Here is a 22,130-nt window from a genome sequence, read left to right on the forward strand (position 1 = left end):
AAAACTTCCCTTTTCCATAATTGTCTTTTACATGTTAAACCCTTCTACGTTGTTTTTAACCTTTAGAAAAAATGTAATGTTATTTATAAATATTATGTTTACATACAGAAATTGTCTGTTTTAGAAAAACATATATAGACAAGTTTACGGAAGCGCGAGTGGGTTTTTTAAAAATAATAAAAAGTTAAATTTAAATTTATTTTTATTAATACTTGAACATAATTTCATGTTCTTATTTAATTAAACTTAACTAGTGAAACGACCAAGCAGAAGCGCATGCTCTTGTCGATTGAAAAATAATATAAAGAATATTTAATACTAAAAACATAAAGTTTGTTCCCCATGGCTTGAGAAGATTTGCGTTACATACTCCGAATGCTGATCAAGCTTTTACCTGTACCGTTCTCATGCCATGAGCCAACATAACTATATTTTGCGTAGGTTGTTTTGATGACAAACTACTAAATTCGACAATTTATAGTGCTTGCAAAAGTCTATTTGAATAAAGAATATTTTGAATTTAGTTTGAAAAAAAACCTGTACCGTTTTCAAACATTACGACGTTAAATTGACTTCTTAGCTTTAAAGCTGCTGTTTGCGGTAATCTAGGTCAAACTTATGGCCAAAACTACCAACAATACAAATCACAACTTAATCTAATTTCATTTTGCATAAGAAATTCAAAAAGAAACATTTGGTGGTAAGTTTCAAGAAGTAAGAAACAAATTTGTGGCGAACCTGTCGTAGACTGCTTGGCCGAACGCCCAACGCCAGTAATTACTGCTAAGAGTTATATGCACTTGATTTATCGCTTTAAATTGATTAGTAATATATGTATAGGTACCTTTATTGTGCCTTAAAAATCTATTAAGAGTCTATATTAAATATTTTATACAGGCATTTTTCAAGTCTTAAATATGTAGGAAAGTATGTGATTATTAAATTAATAACGATACAATAATATATGTGCTAATTAATACTTCATAGATCTAGATTAAAATGTAGACGTCGTTGTAGCATAGCGGTACATCATCTGACTGTAATTTTTATGTTTGTGGGTTCAATTTCCACACGGAATAATTAATAATTTTTATTTCCTCGCCTCGCCTCGTGTTGAATTTCGTAACTAAAGTGACCAATGGTCAGAACCATATGCTGAAAATGGGGAATAGAGCAACTTAACACTATTTTGTCTCTGCCTACTATATGCGTGAAGCTAAAAAAAGCTTAATAAGATCAAAGAGTAATATAACTGAGACATGAAGGAAGGAACCTAACTTAGCATTCCACTTATGTTCGTTTAAGAGACCAGTGCATATTGTAACGTTGTAACGCTGTACTTGTTCTAACTAGACTAGGAAACGTCTATATTATAATCCCCCCCAGAAAAGTTATAATACGCTTACAATACGCTAAGATTTCAACCTCCACGCCAAAGATCAAAGTTGAATTACAAGCTATAAGCATAAAGAATAGACTGCCTAATTATTATATAAATAAAACTAAACCTGCCCCTATTACTGTCCTACAAGAGATGATGAAATAACAAAATGTAAATGATATTTCAGTGGTTGTGATTCACGGAAATTAAGTGGCGTAGTTTACTTTATACGAGCGTCAATTGAGAGGGATATTAAATCAGCATTTTATGCGCCATCTGTCGTCAATACGGGGGAAATTAGCTTCCATTGAGTATTCCTGGATGACGTCACGCCGTCCCGCGCTTCTCAGGCGGAACTGGGATGAATATGAGGATAAGAAATGTTATAAGGGGCAAATAGAAAATCGTGCCCCACATTGGGCGCCAATATTCATAATCTCTAAGATATATTGGTTATATATAAAATAATATAATTATATAAACTATTTTTAATTACAAATTAATGAATTCTATGTTTTAATCTATTTCGAAGCAAGCCTCTATCAAAATAGAAGCTATGCGCGTCTATTTTAAGACTTCAATTTGATAAATAAGTGAGATTTTCTGTTAACGAATGTCTGATTATAAAAGACCCAATCAAATCGCGTCAGAAGGTCAAAGGGTGTAGTTAAAAGGAATGTGGCTAGCCCGCGATGTCGCTTGTCATACGATGAATTACTGCAGGAGTAAATCAAGGACGTTTAGGCTTTGTATCCACTTGTACATCTCTACTTGTTAAATGTTGTTATAATCCCGCTGAATCCCGCATAGCACGGTAGACGGAGGGAACTTAGCGTTAAGACACTCTGCGTGTTGAGTTGCAGATCTCAACGCTGCGGTTTGTCTTGTTATCAGAGCGAGAAAGTGGTACTATTACGCTTATTAATAATATATAATGACGTCCTAACTAATTTTTTTGTTGTGGTTTCGAAATCCAATAGGCAATTTCTACTTGACTGGGTTCATTCGACCTATATTGTTGTAGACAAAAAGATTTCGTTTGAGTCACTCGCTATCAAGAAATGGTGCTATTAAGTTCTATAAATATACCGTTGCGTAATCACTTGAAGCTTTACTAGCTTGTATACAGTGAAAGTTAATAATAAAAATCGTTCTTAATAATAGTATGGATAAAAAATAACAATTTATCATAGCGTATGCCAAATACGAAGTGTTGCCATTCACAAGTTAGCAGATTTGGCAGCTCTCCCAGACTACATGTCGACAAGTGCCTGCCTTCATCATTTGGCAGGGATAGGCCTAGAGAATAAAAAAAATCCTCAACGTATACTATTTTAATGACTTCACTGGTCTCTTAAAATTGTATTTATATTTTACATGAATTATTTTTTTTAAGTAATAATTGATGTTATTGATTTTAAGATTAACAATGGGAAGAAATAACAATTTTGTGCAATTGTCAATTTTGTGAAGAGAACCCAATGATAAGCTGCACTCTCCATCTACCAGAGAATAAGGTTTAAAAAATATCTTAAGTAGTGAAAATTAATATTGTCGTCATTTTTATAATGAAAATGTAGAAAATATTAGCTGCAAATATATGTGCGAAACCAAAGCTCAAAATCTGTGCAAAAAACCCCATCTGCGCTACGATAGCGTTTGTTTAAATATTGATAACTATAATATTGTAAAATTTTTCGTAGCTGCTTCGTAGCACGTTATCGAAATGTAAGTAGTGCAATTTCGTAGCATGCTTTACATGAATAACGTACTATAATGTGCCTTATATAATATACTAGTCGTCGCCCGCAACTTTGTGTGGACTTCGTGGATTTTAATATTTTGTTTTTTTTTTGTCTTATGTTTATCAAAATGATCAAATTTTGGTCATGTAGTAAATTTAGTAAATTTACTCAAAAAATATATAAGGAAATCAGTAATAAATACTAGTATAATGTACACAGTATAGGTTTAAATTTTCTAAATTTATGTAAGCACATGATGAGCAGTGTGAAGGTTAAAGTAAATGCACCGTCATTTAACTGAGTTCAGAAATGTAAAATTTTATGTAAAAAATATTTTAAAAAGTAATATCAGCTGTAGGCCTCGAATATTACTTGTAGCGACTGCTCGCCACTTACTTATCATTTTCAGTGCAATTGTAAAAATTTGTAACAAGATAAAAATAAATAAATAAATCAGCTTCACACTGTATATCGCGCACGGCAGGGTAGGCAGAGAGAATCTAGTGTTAAGACACTCCGTTCCCCACTTTCTGCCGAATTCTGGAGGCATTGCGTGTTGAGTAGCAGAATTCAACGCCGCGCTTAGCCTCGACACCAGAGCGAAGAAATGGAAATATAAACGTAAATAAATATTTCACTTCGTCGAGTGGGGATCGGACCCAAAACCGCTGCGCCACTACGGCCTCATTAGATACTATATATTAGATACTGTATTGATTTAGAATAAAAATCTGTAGTAATGTTTTCATTGTTTACTTGCTTAAATTTGTTTTGGATGATTGCATTGGTTGTTTTACACTTGTAGGTAAATGGACATATATAAAAAACGCAAAAATATCATTACTTTCTCTATATATATGGGTCATAATCAGAAAAGTGGACATTTTCGAATTCGTAACGTAACTGATAAGTAACAACACTGATAATGTTTGTTACGAAACTGATGTTATAAGGCATTATACACAACAAAGTAAGGATATTATACGAATAAAACTACTGTTGTTTTTATTTAATGAGACACAAATTAAAATTTTAAAGATTCAATCGTTGAATTAACAGATTATAAATGTAAGAAAACATAACAAAGTGACAATATTAACAATATAATAATGCTAGTTCGTAACGTAATAAACTTCTATTTCTAGTTAGAGATCACAAAGTTAATGATAAAATTAAATCCACTTTAAAATATATCAAAATTTGAGTCGTTATCACGGGAATTAAGTTTAATTCTTTGTAAGTGTTTATTCCGCATATCTTCATATTTAATAGGATTGGTCTTTTTAAGACGTTCTCTATATCTTTTATGTGTGCATTTGACATAGGAGCCATGACGCTTACTGAAAATAAAAAAATATTTATCAATAGATATTTAATAATATTTTATGTTTATTGTTTAGATCTTTAACAACGCTAGTACAGAACGTATTTGTTTTTAAATAAAAGCTTCACCCACTTGAACTACATATTTATTAATTCACTATCTCCAGAGAAAAAAATAGTAATTACAAAATCACAACTAATTTCAGGAAGAATAAAAAAATGTTTTTAACTAAATCGGTTAAGCCGTTTCTGAGATAAGCGTGCACAAACACATTAGACAAACAAGCAAACAGGCAAAAAACTTAAAAATCATTATTTTTGGTTACTTTACGTTATCAAAAGTCAGCAATTATTTTTTTCATATGCCAGCAATTTTTTTTTTATATACATATCTTCCGATGGTAACGTAATTATGAACTAGGCTTCATATTTTCTCAGTTTCGTTACGTAACGAAATATAACGCAATTGAGAATAAAGTCTGAGAAATTCTAACCTTTTTAAATATTTGCTCATAAGCCACGTGTTGCATGTGTAAGCACTGAAGTTCTTTTTTGAGATTTTGTAAAAAGAAGCAAATAACATAAACAAGAAAACGAAATTATAGAATACTTACCAAAATAAAAGCCGTTTATAACCCTGAGATGTAATTTTACATATTCCCTCTAAAACATTTGAACCCCTCAACTGCTGCGAGAACACTACTTGTTGTAGCTACGACAGCATTGACTTTTACAATAATGGTGCCACAATAAAAACTAATATTAAACACCATCCAAAATAATTGCATTCATAATTTAATTGTACGTTACTAGCCCTGAGTAACAAAAAAGACAATATTTTGGGACAAATTTACTTAATTCATATATATTATTTATTAAATAATATATCAATAAAAGTACTTTTGTTTAATATTTTGCATAAAGTAAAGTAATATAAACATATCTGAAATCAAATAAAACCATAAACATTCGTAACAAATCAATTTTTAAAAAGTAAAGTGGTGAATGGGACACGAAAAATTGTATGGAAGCATTTTAAAAAGTTTTTTGCAACTAACAAAAAATACTATTAATAGCCATAATACATTTAAAATATTACAAAAATCTTTAAGTTAATAAGTAAATTTATCGTAAATGGCAAAATATTTAAATTATCTTTAAAATTGTATTTTTAAAACGCATTCAAAGTAGCGGGACAAGAAAAGACACAAAATGTACACTTTTTCTGATTATGACCCATATATTTTTTTTAGTATTAAGAAATATTATTAGGGTTATTTATAAAAAATATATATTATTTCCTATTTTTTCATCAAGCCGTGGGAAGTCCATGAGAAATGTCACATTGAACTACCATGGTCATCGCCATCTGCATCAGCTCTTTCATTTGTACAACGGTAAGGTCAACCATATTGCACTAGATTAGTCTAAGTTTATATGAAGTAAAAATAGCTGGACAACCCTGGGCTTACGAGGGCGTTTTACTGATATGTCCAATGCAAAAGCAAAACTAACATTAATTTTAAACGTACAGTAGGGATTTAAGGCATTATATTATATTTAATTACATATTTTATGTATTTTTTTATATTAAATTTATCATTTACTAAATTTATCATGTCCGTATATTTATTACGAGTGACATTATTTGTAAATTAAAAGAAAAACTTTTTGGTAGTTGTTTTTTAAGGGTTCAAGAGGTTACGTATCTGGTAGTAAGTAATTTAAGATTTTAATTTGAAACTTTACGTTTTTTAAACTAACTTTTAAAGCACTCATTTAGTATTTCTAGGCAATCAGTTAAATAAAATATTATAAAAAAATTAAAAGTATAATTTATTTCAAATAAACAATGAGAAAATCAAGTCTTGAGACAAAACTTGAGATGTTACTTACGGTAATTAATTATAATATCTTTAACAGAATAATAAATATTTAATTAATTAAATTAGTACATACCTTGATCATATTCTACAGACAGCTAAAGTAAAGTCGTAAAGCAGTTCTCATAGCGCGATGCAACTCCTAGTGTTAGATGCGTTCATCCGTAAAATATCCGTAAATACTTCAGTTCGGAGAGAGTAGAAGCACTTTCTCTTAGCTGATATTTACATGGCACTTGTGTGATTTTCTTATTGTGGTTTCACTTCGGTATCTAAAATGAAAAGAAATATTTTAATATTATATTTAAAAATATAAAAGAAATCTGTAACTAAAACGAGTCAGTTACCGTTTTGGCAAGATTTGGGACTAAATCATCATATAGTTTGAAGTATAAGTTAATATTCAATATCAACGTTTAAACAGAAAAAATATGTAATATTGCAGGTATTTATATTTAATATAGGTATTCTTCTTCCTCCTGGCATTAATCCCGGCTATTGCCAGGGTCTGCCCTCCTACTCAACCTACTCCACTTTGCACGGTCTTTTGCGTCCTCGGTGGTTAGACCATTGGCTCTCATGTCCTGCATCACGACATCCAGCCAGCGCTTCCTTGGGCGTCCAGGAGGTCTCACTCCAGGAACTGATATAGCAAGGCACTTGCATCCGACATAGTTCTTAGGCCGGCGCGTAACGTGGCCAAACCATCTCAGGCGGCGCTCTTGGAGCTTATCCGCTACGTCACGGACCCCAAGACTACCTCGAATGAATGTGTTGCGTATGCGGTCAGACCGCGTTACGCCGCACATCCACCTCAGCATCTTCATTTCCGTGACGTGAAGCTCCTGAGTGTGCCGAGATAGTGCCGGCCAACATTCGCTGCCGTATAAAAGAACCGGTCGGATGATGCTCTTGTATATCAGCCCCTTGAGCTTGGGCGGTATTCTGTGGTCGCAGACCACACCAGTGACCTCCCGCCATTTGGCCCAGGCAGCGCTTATCCGCCCTTGGACATCGTGATCGATGCCTCCAGACTCGTGCATAACGGATCCAAGGTACCTGAACTTCTCCGACTTAACGGCTGGCTCAGGACCTATAAGGATGGTGCTCGAGTCCCGGCTCCCGCAGGCCATGTACTCTGTCTTCGACACATTTAGTTTAAGACCGCCGTTCTCAAGCGTACCCTTCCAGAGGTTCACTTTACGCTCCAGCGTCAGTCGGTTCTCGGCAATGAGTGCTATGTCGTCGGCATACATCATCAGCCATGGAGGCTGGTCCTGGATGTGAGCCGAGACAGTATCGAGCACTACATTGAATAAGAACGGACTAAGAGCCGAGCCCTGGTGAACCCCCACTGTAATCGGGAAGGGTCTAGTGTCGCCAACAGCAGTCCTAACCATAGAAGCGGAATCGTGGTACATGTCTCTGATAATCTCAATATAGGCCTCAGGGATCCCTTTGGATCGCAATGCCCACCTGATACACTGACGAGGCACACAGTCAAAGGCCTTCTGCAGATCTAAAAAGGCCACATGCAGAGCTCTCCTTTTTTCCCTGTATGCCTCCATCAAAGTTCTGAGGGCGAAAATGGCGTCCATGGTGCCCGATCCTGGCTGAAATCCATATTGAGACTCAGAGATAGTACACTCTCGGCGGAGCCTGAGGTCGATCATGCGCTCGAAGAGCTTCATGGTATGACTCATAAGCTTAATGCCCCTATAACTACCACAATCTTGAACACTGCCCCTTCCTTTGTAAATAGGGGTAATGAAGCTAAGCCGCCACTGATGCGGCATCTTACCAGTGTTCAAGATATGGTTAAAAAGGTCAGTAAGCATGAGCACACCAAGAGAGCCCAACGATTTCCACGCTTCGATCGGAATGTCGTCAGGTCCCACCGCTTTTCCGTTCTTCATGCGTCGAAGGCAATTACGTGTTTCGTCAAGGGTAATAAGTCCGAGGTTAGGCGGTGGGTCGTGATGAAGACTGCATGGGTGCTGAGTATTCAGCAACTCCTGGAAGTAGCTTCTCCACCTCTCCTTCACAGAGTCATGATTACAGAGCAGCGTGCCCTGGGAATCTCTGACGCAAAGACATTTTGCAATATCTTGCGTCACTTTATCCCGGGAACGTGCCAGTTTGTAAATGAGCTTCTGCCCCTCCACAGTTTCAAGTTTATCATACAATGGTGACAAACTTTCACTGCGGGCTCTGGCTACAGCTCTTTTACAGGCACGTTTAGCTACTGTGTACTCCAGTCTGTCTTCAGGAGAGTTGGATTCCTGCCACTTCTTAAAGGCAGCCTTCTTTTCACGAGTCACCTCCTGCACCTCATCATTCCACCACCATGTCTCCTTGTCGATGACACGTCCTCCCCTAGAAAGGCCAAGAACTCGCCTGCCCGCCGCAATGATTGCCGACTGAGCCCGATCCCAAGCATCCTGAGCAGTCTCGGTGTTCGTCGAAATATCGTGACTTTTCACCTCTGCCAGGAAGTCGGTCTGCATCGGTCCATTCAGCAACCACCACTTGATCCGAGGCCTACGTTTCTCGGCTACTTTCTTCTTCGGAGTGACGTTAAAGTCCATGACAAGAAGACGATGTTGGGCCGTTAGTCTTTCGCCTGGAATGACCTTACAGTTAGTTACCCTGCCCATATGACACCGTCTGGTCAACAAGTAGTCTATTTGAGTTGAGTGGGACCCGCTCTTATACGTGATAAGGTGCTGAGAATTCTTTTGGAAGAACGTATTCACGACGGCCAGATCAGACGCAATACAGATTCTGAGAATGTTTTCTCCCTCTGCATTGCATATTTAATATAGGTATTATTATACATTTTTTGCTTAAGAAAGGAAATTCAACAAATAGTTCATATAAAAGTCTAAAATCTTAATTTCAATTGGAAAAGCGCTACAACAATTGTCCAACAAAAATATAAAGTCCACTGCACCAATGGACCTAAAGACACAATTAGGTCATTCTGCAGAAATCCAGGGCACTGTGCTAGACAAGTATGAAAACTGTAGCGTTAGGTGAAAAATAATAACTGAAATCCGGTATTTTCATACAAATATTAATATGTATAATATGTTTATACAATGATTTTTTTTTAAATATATATATTTAAGAGTTTTTAGTTTTATATATTTGGCTTGGTTGGCAGAAAGAACATTTTAGTACATCCGTTGTTATTAATTTTCCATATGATTTCGAGATTTGTTGAATGAGGCGGAAACGAACGCCGTTAAATAGTCTTAAACATATTATAAAAACGATTTACAATTAACGTTCAACTATTATGTTGATTACAGTATACAAAATTCTATATACAATAGACGGACTACCTTTTACACGTAGAGTCCATAACCTGGCCCGCAGGTGCATAAAACCCAACGACATAACAAATGTCAATTATTTTCAATGGAGCGCTCGAATGTGACTTTTACTTTTACTTATTTAACTTCAATACCAAAAGACTAAATATATTTCTAAATATGCAAAATTCTACTAAAGGCTAAAGAATGCTTGTTTTTTTAGTTCACTTTGTATCCCGCATATAGGATAGATAGAGGGAACCTGGAAACCTAATGTTAAGACATTCTATCCCCACTCCATTTCCGTTCCTCACTTTCCGCCAAATTCTCGACGTATTGTGTGTTGAGTGGCGGAATTCAACGCCGCGCTTTGCCACATTAAATTTTATTTTTTTTGTAATAAAATTAATATAATAGATAATACAATAAATATTCATGATTTTACTAAAAAAAATCTGATTTAGAAATTATTATTGCTATAACCTTATATCAATACAATATTTTATTATTAAACATACATTCTTAGAAATGTTATAATAGAAAACAAATTAAATATGCACAACATTATATTTATTGTTATGTAACGAAACGCCTTCTAACACGAGCACTCAATGAAAGAAGTTAAATATAGCCTTTGTATTGTTATATGGGAACTCCGTACTGAGGTGAAATAAATCACTAGTGTGATCGAATGTTTCTAGACGATGACTTAAAATTTTATTATAAGCCTATGTTATTTCCTGTAAAAATGTATATAAATAATCCATTTTTTAAATATATAACAATTATAATGCTTATAATATAGAAAGAAAGAATATATATCATCAATTTCCTACATTCTTCAACATTTGTACGAAAAATTAATAAACAAAGTGATTTTCATTCGATTCTCAAAAACAGCCGGCGGTACTGACGCAGATATAACGTATCTGATCTAAAAATAATGGTCGACGAGGCGCGGGGCAGCTCTACCCTCCATCTACCCGATGTAGATAGCCGTGAGCCGTGCAGTTATCAGGCACACATTAGTCTACCCACGTCATTCCATTCATCCAGTTCGATCGCACGCACACACGCGTCGCCACGCGCCACCACGCCCGCCGCCCGCCGCCATCACGCCACCACGCCACCACCATCCGAGAAAAACTAAGGGGAAAAATCAAGCGACCACAGACGAGCATAAAACTAGAAAACGACGCCTATACACTCGCGCACCGTCCACCATCTTAAATTTCATTCACAAAAATCGCTACAGCATAGCGCCTATTTGTTTACCGTTTCACGCCTCCCTGGTCTCGCTGGGCCTCTGCACTTTACACGGAACGCTTCAATTCAATCCTCACAATTGTTTTACACTGAATTTTATAATAAAATAGGTTTTTATAAGTGGTTTTTGTTGGCAATACGGGTTTCGGTTGTGCGCAAATGTCACACGTCTGTACGCCACGGCGGTTGGTGTGCAACTAAAGAATGGTGGCAGGACTGCGGACGGTCGCGGGAGACGCATGCGTGCTGCCTACCCGCCAAAATACACCTACGCGCATGTATGGACGGGGCTGCCTCCCGTTCAAAACTTCCATACATTTATGTCACAACAGTTGTTGTTTTTAAACATTGGTTTACTTTGTTAGTTGAGCTAGGTAAGTCTGGACTTACAAACAAGGTTATTTTGTAATATATTAATAGTGTTCCTGTGACAGGAAAAAATGAATCAAATAATTCTATTGTCTATTTATATCACAGTAAAGTGAATGTAATGGGTTCGTAGCGCGCTACGGTTGGCTACGACGTACATAGATACTCTACAATGTCTACGCACCTATAAATTTTAATTAGAAAACATATTTATAGGTTTAATTTAATATTTTCTCTTTCTGCTCGTCTTTGTTTTCTCCGTTATTGCGTAGGACGCCGATATTTTTTTAATTTAATTTGAATTAAATAAAATATTCCGACTTGTTGGTACATTACGAAAGTTAAAATACAAAAGGTACTACATACATACTACCTTATTATATTATCATCTTCACGCTGTATCCCGCAGATAGCAGAGTAGGCAGAGGGAACCTAGTGTTAAGATATTGTGTTCCTCAGTTTCCGACGAATTTTTCGGGCACGAAAATGTTAATGAATAATATCTTATTATATTATTTTTAGCAAAAAATTATATTTATATAATAGGACATTATTATGGATGAGTCGATATTTATATAATTTAGATGTAAATAGATTCTTTAGTTTGAATTGAATATAATGTCAGACTAAGTATATTTAGTGCTAAGAAATAATTCACTAATTTTGTATTAAACTAGCGGACGCGCGCAGCTTCGCTTACTTATTTAGGGGTGAATTCTAATAAACCACGAAACATGTGTTCAATTAAATATTTTTAAGAGTCTAAATTCAAATTTTATAATAATCGGTGGCGTTTTAAAGATTTTTCTATACAAACTTTCAACCCCTTATTTGCACCCTTAGGGGAGAATTCTAGAAAACGATGAAACATGTGTTCAATTAAATACTTTAATAATCTAAATTTCAAATTTCATAAAAATCGGTGCCGATTTAAATATTTTTCCATACAAACTTTCAATCCCTATTGCACCCCCTTAGGGTTAAAATTTTTTAAAATCCCTTCTCAGTGGATGTCCAGATTACGAAAGTAAACATCTGTCCAAATTTCACGTTTCTACGCACAGCGGTTACGGCTGTGCGTGCGTCTTACCTCAGTCAGTGAGGACAAGTTCTTTTATATATATAGACTAGCGGACGCTCGCAGCTTCGCTTACGTATTTAGGGGTGAATTCTAATAAACTATGAAACATGTGTTCAATGAAATATTTTTAAGAGTCTAAATTTGAAATTTTATAAAAATCGGTGGCGTTTTAAAGATTTTTCCAAAAAAACTTTCAACCCCTTATTTGCACCCTTAGGGGATGAATTCTAGAAAACCATGAAACACATGTTCAATTAAATATTTTTAAGAGTCTAAATTTCAAATTTTATAAAAATCGGTGGCGATTTAAGAATTTTTCCATACAAACTTTCAACCCCTTAGTTGCACCCTTATGGAAAGAATTCTAGAAAACCATGAAACACGTGTTCAATTAAATACTTTTAAGAGTCTGAATTTCAAATTTTATAAGAATCGGTGCCGATTTAAATTTTTTTCCATACTAACTTTCAACCCCTATTTCACCCCTTTAGGGTTAAAATTTTTCAAAATCCCTTCTTAGTGGATGTCCAGATTACGAAAGTAAACATCTGTCCAAATTCCACGTTTCTACCAACAGCGGTTACGGCTGTGCGTGCGTCTTACCTCAGTCAGTGAGGACAAGTCCTTTTATATATATAGATGATCGTGAACGTTATATAAAAATTTAAATAATAACGTCTAACACAAAAAGTAACTCATTACTCATCTCTAGCTAGCTTCTATTAGTTAAATAATAATTATATAAAATAATAGTTAACTAGATATGAAACGATTTTAGATTATATCTACTAATACATAGCAATTGAAATTGAATCGAAAGAAGATTAAATAAACAATACTTATAATAAAAAAGAAATGAAAATGATGATTTTCATTCAAGGAAATGAAATATTTGATATTTTCATTTCTTCGCGCTAGTGTCATGATGAAGCGCGACGTTAAGTTCCGCCACTCAACACGCAATGCCTCAGAATTCAGCGGAAAGTGAAAAACGGAAATGTGACGGAGATGACGACGGAGAGTCTAACATTAGGTTCCCAGGTACCCTACCATGCATGCGTACTCTGCTATATGAGTCACTAAATAAAAGAAAAATAATTATATAAATTTCAACTTGAAATGAATACATAAATATATTTATAATAAAAATATTCAGCCACATTTAAACTATTTTCGGCAAACAGTATTTTACGATTAATGCTAATATTAATTCGTTTTCATTAAATACACATGCACATATACATTTATCAAAGAAATAACACATAGCCTCTGCAAAACCATAAAGCTTTCTCTATAGGGTGATGCAGATAGACGCTCAGGCGCCGCTCAGGCTAGACCGAGGTCAGACAGAGATATCTCTTCTGCCAGTAGGCTCTCATACAAAATGCTTTGACGTCATACGAAGGTCATTGCGTATAAAATAACCTATAACATTGACCATGCATCGTTATAGAAAGAGATATCTTAATCTTAAATTTTAGCTCTCGCAATAATTATTATTTTTATTTATTTATATTCTTTATTGCAGAAAATAAGAAATAAAAAATGTACAATAGGCGGGCTTAACGCTAAGAAGCATTTTCTACCAGCCAATCTGTCATGTGGGCAAACAAAATGTGTAGGTGTGCAAAAAAAAATTAAAAATAAAATATCAATTTTCAAAATACATACAAGTATATATAATAATGTTTAATTTGATCGTTAAATTGTAATGTTTAAAATTTTCTTATATTACATTTTCTAAAAACATAACTAAGCAAAGAATATTATTTTTTTTATTATAAATAACTATAAATTTTGAATTTTCCTTTATTTTATTTAAAGAGTGATTGAGTTTTATTGAAAGTTCTCACTTCGTGTCAATTTTCATAACTGTAGGTCCACGTGAGGTCCACGTTTAATTACGCAGCGAATTTGCAATTCAGCCCCCTGAAGACACAAGTTTGCGCGTAAACCACAAAAAACCCCATTTATCGTATCGCCAGTCTTTCAAAACATTCCCTTTATTGCCGCGCCCAGTATCAGTACCTATATTGAACCTTAATGTTTCGAGTGGCTGCCAGTAAAGTCTTCATCTGAAAAGCAAGACTAAGTTGGCCTCGAAAAACTAACGGTCCTCAGCAGAGCGAGATGGTACTTCAGGCCAAAACACCGATTGGGCGTGTATAGGGTCCAGGTTTGGCCTCATATAGAATACTGTTCTCATCTCTGGGTTGGTGCACTCCAATATCAACTTGAACCATTTGATTGCATACAACGTAGAGCCATTCGAATAATTGGGGACGCACGCTCGTTTGTCATGTTATTCTATAAAAAAAATATAATTTTGGCAAACACTTACAAACCATGACAGTACATTTTCTATTTTGTTGTGCCAAATAAAAGAAATATAAGCAAAAATGGTTTTATTTATTTCAATTTTAAGGCCAAAACGTCTATTCGTTTAATCTATGGTGTCGATTAAGATAGCGCGACATAAGGTTGGAAATAAGTTAATAATTTTATTTCATAATTTTAAACGTAAAGCAATTGCAAAGTGTTTAACATTATAATAAACTAGTTTTCACTCGCGACTCTATATGCCTATTTTCCGCCTAATTCTGGAGGCATTGCGTGTTGAATGGCGTAACTCAACGGCGCGCTTTGCTTCGTTATAGTTGTTCGCTTTGCTAGTTATCTTTGCTTTGCTAGTTATCTTGTTTACTTAGCTAGCTTAAAATAGAGGCTTTCGTTGTATTTATTTTTCATTTAATATTTTTATTGATTTTCGTTTACTTATATACAGAAATAGATATTACCTATTTGTTAGATATATCAATTATAGGAAAGCTAGTCAATGACGCTCGAGCTTAATCACACTTTCTAGGAAGCGTAGGTACGCCCAATTAGTTGATTAATTTACGACTATCTAAACGCGGCCCATAGCGTGGTTGACCTTTTATACGGCTCCTTCTATAAAAATAACTTTTACTAATTTAGTTACTATTATTAAATTATTATCTTAGAAATAAACAGACAAAATAAACGTCTATTGCCATTTTATAAATAAAGCCATATTGTAAATATCCTGATCTAACTATATTGATATCAGTACGCACGAGGACGCCTACGGTTTTAAATTTCGAAGCACTCCTGTGTGATAGAGACAACTGGCTCGTCCTAACGTTAGAAAAGGACAGGTATACACATCGATCGGCTTACGTCACATAGGACGTGTGGGCGCGAAGACGTCACATTACGTCGACCAATCACGAGGCGGAGAAAAGGCGCCACAGATTGCCGAAAATGTGAAAAATTCTTTCAAAACGTACAGTTTACTTACGTCAGAAGTCACTCGCCACGTAGGATGCCTAATGGCCTGTCATAATCATTATTTCACAATTTACTGTAACATTTTCTAGACTTATAAGTATAGTCATATTATGAAATAAAATATTTTCTTAAAATATAAATTATTTTAGTTTTAATTTTTATGTCTTTGTAGCACGGTATTATATACTGCATTACCTCTTAAAAATAAATATTAATTTTAATATTTTAAAATTAACACAGTTAAAATTCAATTTCTACTTTGTAATTTGACAATATTTTAAGTACTTACTTATAAAATAAATTATATAGTATACAGATATCTTCTGAATATATAATTGAAAACAAATGAATAAATTAATGTTATGCGTTATACCAACAAAAAATATTTACAAATGCGCCCTAGTGACATCTATGGTAAAACGAAATTTCACAGTAACAGCCTAGTTATGTTAAAATAGTTGCTGATTTATCAGTGAGATGGCGCTATAAAACTTGTCCTACGTATGATCGTCGCTAGATGGCGCTTAGATAAAAATCTAATTTTTTATTATCTTGATTCATAATATAAACATAATTGTTATTATTATGTATAATAAAAGAAAATTCAAATTACTAATACTTTTTCTATCAATTACAAAAATTATAAATTTAAATACTTTAAAAACGCCTACGCTAGAAAGAAAAATGTTTTTTAGATTGTTTTATTGATAATGATGACACTAAAGAAATGGCGGGACGTTCAACTTTGACATTTGATAAATTATGTATGTACAACAAATTCTATAAATTAGACAGTATAGTCATTAATTTATACTGAAGATGTTCTCTTAGTGTTATTATATTTTTTATATACATAGTCTCAAAGGTCAATGTTTTCGCTAATTCGAATATCCGCTTCAACGATGAATATAGCTATATTTATGTTTATATTTTTATATTGTATTTTGATGTTCGTGCTAATTGAATTCGTTTGTGTTATTATATAATAGTTTTTGTATCTACAATTTTCTAAGTCTATGTAAGTTAAAAGTTATGTACGAATGATTCATTGAAGCGAACACTATTTCGTTATTTTGAACTTCCCCAATTGAAAGTACTATTGGTTTATTTTGAACGTCTGATTTGTCCTTAAATGATCAAAATAACTAGTAGGCATTGTAGGTAACGTGAAAAAAAATATATAGATATAGAAAATCGTTTTTATAAGTGATTTTAGTTCCATTCAATTATTTGATAGTAGCGCAAAGTTCCGCCACTCAACAACACTGTCGCAAAAATTTTTAAAAATATTCACTTAAATTATATTATAAATCACCTATGGGACTGAATTAGATCACACAATATCTCGTATAACTATTTAATAAATTATTTAAATTTAAATATTTAAGAATATTCTGCTATCTACTTAAGCTCTTAGATAAATTTTGAACATTTAATATATCTAAAAGGAACTGTAAAGCTCTAAAAAATTTAAATATATTGGATATATTTTAGTTTTAAATTTCAATTTACATGGATCTATATCTAGTATTCATATCAGAAGGTAAAAAACCTCAACTAGTTTTTTTTATTAACTTATTGATTTACGATCTTGATGATATTGTCAGATGATTTGATGCTCGTGTCATTGACCTTGCTTTTTTGTTTGCCGAGAAGAAGGCTGTGTTTATAAAGGATTTTGTACTTGACTAAACATTTGATTGTTTCGTGTTAATTTTGGTGGTAAAAAATGTATTGTCGTTTACTTCTCTTTAGGTATATTTTCAAACTGCCTAAATGGTTGATTTTACAATTTTTTTCAGTAGTAATATGCTTTACATTTTTCTATACTATAAGGATGGCCTCTCTACACCTTCGCAGATACAAGTACCATAAATAAATGCCAACAGGAGCTGCGGAGCATTCAGGCGTGGCATATATAACAAACAAATAACAAAAAAATATTTGTATTATATAATATTTACTATGATGTATTCCTCCAGAGCTTAATGTTATGGTCACGAAGCAAAATGACCACAGTCTAACAAAGGAGAGTGTACAATAAGAATACACTGTCAGAGATCTTACTCTTGAAATTACGTGTAATTTGTTTAAATTTGATTTTAATATAATTTTACTTTAAAGTATATATAAGATTTTTTTATTTTTGCTATACTATAGTGTTATAGTGTAAAATAATTTCTTATTTATAATATAATTTCTTATTCTATCAATACGTATAAGATATTTCATAATTATATTTATTTGTGTTTTAAAATTAGTAATAAATTATGAAAATATTTAACACTTTAAAGTAATTTAATAAAGAAGTGGCATAGTATTATTTAAATGAAAAATACTCACGCAAAGTGTATCTAATAAATATGGATTATTCTTTCGCCATTTATATAGATCGTTGACGTTTGAAAGAAGGTAGTAATAAAAAAAGTAAATATTATCTATAAATTTGACATCTCGATATAAGTATATCTCGTAAATAGTCTTAGGTCATTGCCTCTACCAATTAAATCCTACGTTTTATCTATGAATTTGATATAGATTATTATTACAATAAAGATAATAAATAAAACAATAAAATATTCTGATTTTAAAAAATAAAATAAAAGCGATTTTATAATACCACTATATTCTTTAAATAAGACCAATAAAATTACAATGTGATGATTAATTAATTATTTTGAATCCTATATTGGAATCTAATTGTATACGATTGTCGCTTTAAATTTGTCTTAATTATATGTATTTCTAAGAAAATGGGAAATATAGAAACTTAGAGAAAAGTGATCACTTTTGTCGCCCATATTTTATACTTATAATAAAATAGTGACGGACCGGTGTCAGTAAATGAAAGATATATAAGAAAAAAAAATATTACTGGCATTTAGTAAAGTAATAGAACTGTTTGTAATATAAAATTTAAACCATTTTAAAGTATGTTGGTTGAAAAACTTGCTATAAATAACTATTATTGAATTGATTTACTTTTTAATCCAGGTACAGATTTAAATTCGCATTGTGTTAAATTTGTAAAATAATTGAAATTCTCCTAGAACTTTGTATTCATATTAGTAAATCACAAATATTATTTCACTGGTCCTTTAACAACTACCTCATAGAAATAAGTAGGTCTTGCCAAATACGTAATCATTTCTTTTGAGGCCTAAAGAGGTAAAGGCATAGAATGAGTACTGCTTTGTATTCCATCGAGAGCAACAACTTCATAATTATATGGCCATGTTAGGTAGCCTAGCGAAACATTTGAATAAAGGAACTCCTTAGCAAAAACACGTATAACCTATGCTTGTGGGTTCGAATCCCATTTGGAGGAATAGGTTATCTCATTTCGTTCCTCTGGTAAAAACAAAATGCGGCGTTAATTTCCGCCATCACTTGGATGCAGAGAGGAGTGTCTTCATAATAGGTTGCTACTGTCTTCAATCTAAAGCGTGAATCTAAAAGAAAAATTAAAGTACATATACATCTTAGTTACTCTCTCTTACTCGTGTAATTTGCAAATTTAAACAAGATTGGTACAAATATTGTCCTTGTACGATATTTGAACTGGCGACCTCAGTTTGTACTCAGTGAATAATCATAGTCGTTCACCTCCCCGCGGTGCCGGTTCGAACTGACGACCTTCTTTTTATATCTCCTAACTATAACATATTACGAAATAAAGAAAATGCTCCACTTCGCTCGCCAAACCCTAGTAGGGTTCGCTTGTTCGAATCGCTTGTTTAGTAATAAAAAAGTACGGAGGACAACGATGTACTATTTTTAACCGACTTCTGTAAGAAAATGAGGTTATCAATTCGACTGTATTTTTTTTAATAATTTTTTTATATATAAGTACAGTATTCATGTTCTTAATTTCATATTGCTATATGAAAATTAATAGGATATATAATTTAGTATTTTAATATAAATAATAAGGCGCTATAAATATAAGTTTGGTTTATTATTATCTATAAATGTTTGGAGTTGGACTAGTTTTGATGAGATTGGAATTTTTATTATAATTAAATTCAGTGCTGACATTTGCAGGAGAGTTAGGTATAATTTATGATGTATTCTTCTCAAATAATATTATGGACCCTGACTTTGTCCAGATGTAAATTCCATCCATCCATCCATCAGCCTTTTAAGGTCCACTGCTGGACATAGGCCTCCCCCAATGCTCGCCACTCCGTCCGGTCCTGCGCCCTTTGAATCCAGCGGTTTCCCGCTGTCTTCTTAAGATGTAAATTCAATTATCTATATATATAAAAGGACTTGTCCTCACTGACTGAGGTAAGACGCACGCACAGCCGTAACCGCTGTGCGTAGAAACGTGGAATTTGGACAGATGTTTACTTTCGTTATCTGGACATCCACTAAGAAGGGATTTTGAAAAATGTTAACCCTAAAGGGGTGAAATAAGGGTTCAAAGTTTATATGAAAAAAAATTTAAATCGGCACCGATCTATATAATATAATTCTCCCCCTAAGGGTGCAAATAAGGGGTTGAAAGTTTGTATGGAAAAATTCTTAAATCGCCACCGATTTTTATAAAATTTGATATTTAGACTCTTAAAAATATTTCATTGAACACGTTTCATGGTTTATTAGAATTCACCCCTAAATACGCAAGCGAAGCTGCGCGCGTCCGCTGCGAATATATATCAATTTAGCTTAGACTTTCGTATCGTTTCTTAGTCTTAATTTTAAGTATGTTTAGTGTTTACTTATACGTAGGAATGAATATCAAAAGCCTTTCTTACATAAGCCCGTGCCATAGAAAGTAAAAATGTAAGTACTAATGAATGAGTAAGCTTTTTAACACATTAGTCAGTTTGTGCGAATTTGTACATCTTAAAATAGTTCGATCATCTTTGTTTAAGCTGTTTGCTATATAACTTACAGTAAGAAAGTTGAGAAGGTATTCATATTATACGTCATTTGCTTTTTTTAATCTAGTGACATGAACTGCTGGGTATCTACCCTGGCCAGGAAATTAGATACTTACTAGATACTTACAAAATAATCAACTGGATTAGAATAATTTAGATCCAAAATAATTATATAGGTACTTGAAAAAAATGATTAAAACTATATTTGACCGTAAATTTCCACATACAGTACTATAACGTTTAATACAATGGATTGCTTAATTATTTCTTTGAATAGTGAGCATGGGAACACAACACGGCACCACCATGCCGCCATTATACTTCAAATATTTTGTTATTTAGTCTATACTTAATTTGTGTCCTGTATAATATATTAAAGTATTTTTTTAAATTTTCAATAGTTGATTTGATTCATAATAAATTAAATGTTCTTACCTATTTTTTTTAATTTTAGGCTATTGAATGAAGAGAATATGAAGAAGAATGAATGAAGCATATTATAAGAATTTTATTTTATGCTTTTGATTTTTTTTTATGCGGATTTTAATTTATACTTTTGTGGTAAAGTATAAAGTTTATTATATAGTATCTCTATGTTATTACAATATTACTTTTTTTTGTAATAAAACATATATAGAATAAGAATATACGTAATATAAATATATGATTCTTTATAATATACTCACACTAGAAAATAATTGTTCAATACTATGTAAAATTAGTAAAACTAAAACCCTTAATAAGTGTGCGTGCAGTACGCCACGACGACTACATTTTTTTTAACGAAAATGTCCAATGTTATATCAATCATCTAAAATTGTTAAAAGGAAGTGAATGGCATAAAGGCGATTTGGCCTAGTTAATGTGCCCTCTTGAAAGGTGAAGGTTTCCGCTTCAGCAAAGGTGTCCTAACTTCCTTTTTCAAGGAAAAATATATACTTTAAACTATAAATTATGATAAGATCTTATGTTTAATAACTGTATTTGATTTGGTTAAATAATTTAAAAAAAACATTTAGTACAATAAGTACATTTATTGTAAATGCGTGTTAGACTTTTGAAATGGATTTGAAATCTATTGAGTACGCATTTGCAAATAGTTTATTTGTAAAAAGCATTTCTTACTATTAAGATAAATATTATATCTTTATATTCATTGACATTACATTACAGATAGCATTTTGATGATTTTGCAAGATATTCAAAATGCTGAGATATTGAATTGTAATAAAAAAATAATGTTTTAACAGGTTGCCACATTTTGCTTTAATGCATAAATGTTAGTAATGAGGCTATCAATAAAGACACTTGAACCTACGTAACCTAAAAGGGTGTGGTAGCCATTTCGGGAAAATGTCGATTGTTTCATAGAAATAAACACAATGATTATAATTGTATTGGGTGATGGAGAACTAAGCTATTAAACAAACTGTAAGTAAAAAATATACCAGATTGTACTACCAGATGAGAAATAAAACATATTTTTTATTATTTACTCAAATGTAATAATATATAGTATAGTATTTAGAAAAAGTGATTTATTATTTCAGCACAGTGCTCATCT

At 32.9% G+C, this 22,130-nt stretch overlaps 1 protein-coding gene across 1 annotated transcript in view; it reads right to left on the reverse strand.

Annotated features, from left to right (window-relative positions):
- fid (class I SAM-dependent methyltransferase fire dancer) overlaps nucleotides 1-11,118 on the reverse strand; it is a 38,272-nt gene extending 27,154 nt beyond the window's left edge. The window contains exons 1-2 of the mRNA XM_085196620.1: nucleotides 10,925-11,118; nucleotides 6,409-6,604 (exon numbers count right to left, since the gene is read on the reverse strand). The gene's annotated coding sequence lies outside the window, so the exon portion shown is untranslated. The remainder of the gene's footprint in view (nucleotides 1-6,408; nucleotides 6,605-10,924) is intronic.
- Between the last annotated feature and the right edge of the window lie 11,012 nt (nucleotides 11,119-22,130).

The sequence above is a fragment of the Heliconius melpomene genome, chromosome 13, assembly GCF_056956725.1.
Source record: "Heliconius melpomene rosina isolate 202511_hmr_F chromosome 13, ASM5695672v1, whole genome shotgun sequence".
Classification (NCBI taxonomy): domain Eukaryota; kingdom Metazoa; phylum Arthropoda; class Insecta; order Lepidoptera; family Nymphalidae; genus Heliconius; species Heliconius melpomene.